The following is a 2,500-nucleotide window of genomic DNA, read 5'->3' as shown; positions in this document are numbered from 1 at the left end:
AAGTACTAACCAGGCCCGACCCTGCTTAGCTTCCGAGATCAGGCGTTGCCAGGCTGGTATGGCCGTACGAAATAAGTTGACAACCATAGGCTACTTATCCATATACAGATTTAGCAATTGACAATGCAAGGTAGTCTCTCTCTCTCTCTCTCTCTCTCGTGTCAAAATGAAAACAGCTTCCAGCCCCTTTCATGAAGGACTACTTGTGCATATTGCAAGATGTCAGTTTCTAAGTGAATGAGCAAAAGAGCATACAGCACCTGGTATTCCCAGGCGGTCTCCCATCCAAGTACTAACCAGGCCCGACCCTGCTTAGCTTCCGAGATCAGACGAGATCGGGCGTTGCCAGGCTGGTATGGCCGTACGAAATAAGTTGACAACCATAGGCTACTTATCCATATACAGATTTAGCAATTGACAATGCAAGGTAGTCTCTCTCTCTCTCTCTCTCTCTCGTGTCAAAATGAAAACAGCTTCCAGCCCCTTTCATGAAGGACTACTTGTGCATATTGCAAGATGTCAGTTTCTAAGTGAATGAGCAAAAGAGCATACAGCACCTGGTATTCCCAGGCGGTCTCCCATCCAAGTACTAACCAGGCCCGACCCTGCTTAGCTTCCGAGATCAGACGAGATCGGGCGTTGCCAGGCTGGTATGGCCGTACGAAATAAGTTGACAACCATAGGCTACTTATCCATATACAGATTTAGCAATTGACAATGCAAGGTGGTCTCTATCTCTCTCTCTCGTGTCAAAATGAAAACAGCTTCCAGCCCCTTTCATGAAGGACTACTTGTGCATATTGCAAGATTTCAGTTTCTAAGTGAATGAGCAAAAGAGCATACAGCACCTGGTATTCCCAGGCGGTCTCCCATCCAAGTACTAACCAGGCCCGACCCTGCTTAGCTTCCGAGATCAGACGAGATCGGGCGTTGCCAGGCTGGTATGGCCGTACGAAATAAGTTGACAACCATAGGCTACTTATCCATATACAGATTTAGCAATTGACAATGCAAGGTAGTCTCTCTCTCTCTCTCTCTCGTGTCAAAATGAAAAGAGCTTCCAGCCCCTTTCATGAAGGACTACTTGTGCATATTGCAAGATGTCAGTTTCTAAGTGAATGAGCAAAAGAGCATACAGCACCTGGTATTCCCAGGCGGTCTCCCATCCAAGTACTAACCAGGCCCGACCCTGCTTAGCTTCCGAGATCAGACGAGATCGGGCGTTGCCAGGCTGGTATGGCCGTACGAAATAAGTTGACAACCATAGGCTACTTATCCATATACAGATTTAGCAATTGACAATGCAAGGTGGTCTCTCTCTCTCTCTCTCTCTCTCTCTCTCTCTCGTGTCAAAATGAAAACAGCTTCCAGCCCCTTTCATGAAGGACTACTTGTGCATATTGCAAGATTTCAGTTTCTAAGTGAATGAGCAAAAGAGCATACAGCACCTGGTATTCCCAGGCGGTCTCCCATCCAAGTACTAACCAGGCCCGACCCTGCTTAGCTTCCGAGATCAGACGAGATCGGGCGTTGCCAGGCTGGTATGGCCGTACGAAATAAGTTGACAACCATAGGCTACTTATCCATATACAGATTTAGCAATTGACAATGCAAGGTGGTCTCTCTCTCTCTCTCTCGTGTCAAAATGAAAACAGCTTCCAGCCCCTTTCATGAAGGACTACTTGTGCATATTGCAAGATTTCAGTTTCTAAGTGAATGAGCAAAAGAGCATACAGCACCTGGTATTCCCAGGCGGTCTCCCATCCAAGTACTAACCAGGCCCGACCCTGCTTAGCTTCCGAGATCAGACGAGATCGGGCGTTGCCAGGCTGGTATGGCCGTACGAAATAAGTTGACAACCATAGGCTACTTATCCATATACAGATTTAGCAATTGACAATGCAAGGTGGTCTCTCTCTCTCTCTCTCGTGTCAAAATGAAAACAGCTTCCAGCCCCTTTCATGAAGGACTACTTGTGCATATTGCAAGATTTCAGTTTCTAAGTGAATGAGCAAAAGAGCATACAGCACCTGGTATTCCCAGGCGGTCTCCCATCCAAGTACTAACCAGGCCCGACCCTGCTTAGCTTCCGAGATCAGGCGTTGCCAGGCTGGTATGGCCGTACGAAATAAGTTGACAACCATAGGCTACTTATCCATATACAGATTTAGCAATTGACAATGCAAGGTAGTCTCTCTCTCTCTCTCTCTCTCTCGTGTCAAAATGAAAACAGCTTCCAGCCCCTTTCATGAAGGACTACTTGTGCATATTGCAAGATGTCAGTTTCTAAGTGAATGAGCAAAAGAGCATACAGCACCTGGTATTCCCAGGCGGTCTCCCATCCAAGTACTAACCAGGCCCGACCCTGCTTAGCTTCCGAGATCAGACGAGATCGGGCGTTGCCAGGCTGGTATGGCCGTACGAAATAAGTTGACAACCATAGGCTACTTATCCATATACAGATTTAGCAATTGACAATGCAAGGTAGTCTCTCTCTCTC

At 47.0% G+C, this 2,500-nt stretch overlaps 7 non-coding genes and 2 pseudogenes across 7 annotated transcripts; all 9 read right to left on the bottom strand.

The window, feature by feature from the left end:
• The window catches only part of LOC146254927 (5S ribosomal RNA), a 109-nt pseudogene extending 39 nt beyond the window's left edge, over nucleotides 1–70 (bottom strand).
• A 178-nt stretch (nucleotides 71–248) lies between these two features.
• LOC146254926 (5S ribosomal RNA) lies at nucleotides 249–367 on the bottom strand. The gene has a single exon (XR_014730443.1). It is a non-coding gene; the product is annotated as a 5S ribosomal RNA (ribosomal RNA).
• Nucleotides 368–545: 178 nt separating this feature from the next.
• On the bottom strand, nucleotides 546–664 carry LOC146254925 (5S ribosomal RNA). The gene has a single exon (XR_014730432.1). It is a non-coding gene; the product is annotated as a 5S ribosomal RNA (ribosomal RNA).
• A 172-nt stretch (nucleotides 665–836) lies between these two features.
• LOC146254924 (5S ribosomal RNA) lies at nucleotides 837–955 on the bottom strand. Its single transcript, XR_014730421.1, has one exon. It is a non-coding gene; the product is annotated as a 5S ribosomal RNA (ribosomal RNA).
• A 174-nt stretch (nucleotides 956–1,129) lies between these two features.
• LOC146254923 (5S ribosomal RNA) lies at nucleotides 1,130–1,248 on the bottom strand. Its single transcript, XR_014730410.1, has one exon. It is a non-coding gene; the product is annotated as a 5S ribosomal RNA (ribosomal RNA).
• A 188-nt stretch (nucleotides 1,249–1,436) lies between these two features.
• Nucleotides 1,437–1,555, bottom strand: LOC146254922 (5S ribosomal RNA). Its single transcript, XR_014730398.1, has one exon. It is a non-coding gene; the product is annotated as a 5S ribosomal RNA (ribosomal RNA).
• A 172-nt stretch (nucleotides 1,556–1,727) lies between these two features.
• LOC146254921 (5S ribosomal RNA) lies at nucleotides 1,728–1,846 on the bottom strand. The gene has a single exon (XR_014730387.1). It is a non-coding gene; the product is annotated as a 5S ribosomal RNA (ribosomal RNA).
• Nucleotides 1,847–2,018: 172 nt separating this feature from the next.
• Nucleotides 2,019–2,127, bottom strand: LOC146254920 (5S ribosomal RNA; annotated as a pseudogene).
• Nucleotides 2,128–2,305: 178 nt separating this feature from the next.
• On the bottom strand, nucleotides 2,306–2,424 carry LOC146254919 (5S ribosomal RNA). The gene has a single exon (XR_014730376.1). It is a non-coding gene; the product is annotated as a 5S ribosomal RNA (ribosomal RNA).
• Between the last annotated feature and the right edge of the window lie 76 nt (nucleotides 2,425–2,500).

This window comes from Hypomesus nipponensis, chromosome 15 (genome assembly GCF_054491055.1).
Source record: "Hypomesus nipponensis isolate SF chromosome 15, ASM5449105v1, whole genome shotgun sequence".
NCBI classification, from domain to species: Eukaryota; Metazoa; Chordata; class Actinopteri; order Osmeriformes; family Osmeridae; genus Hypomesus; species Hypomesus nipponensis.
The sequence above is the reverse complement of the archived record's forward strand: the minus strand, read 5'-3'. Positions and strand labels throughout refer to the sequence as shown.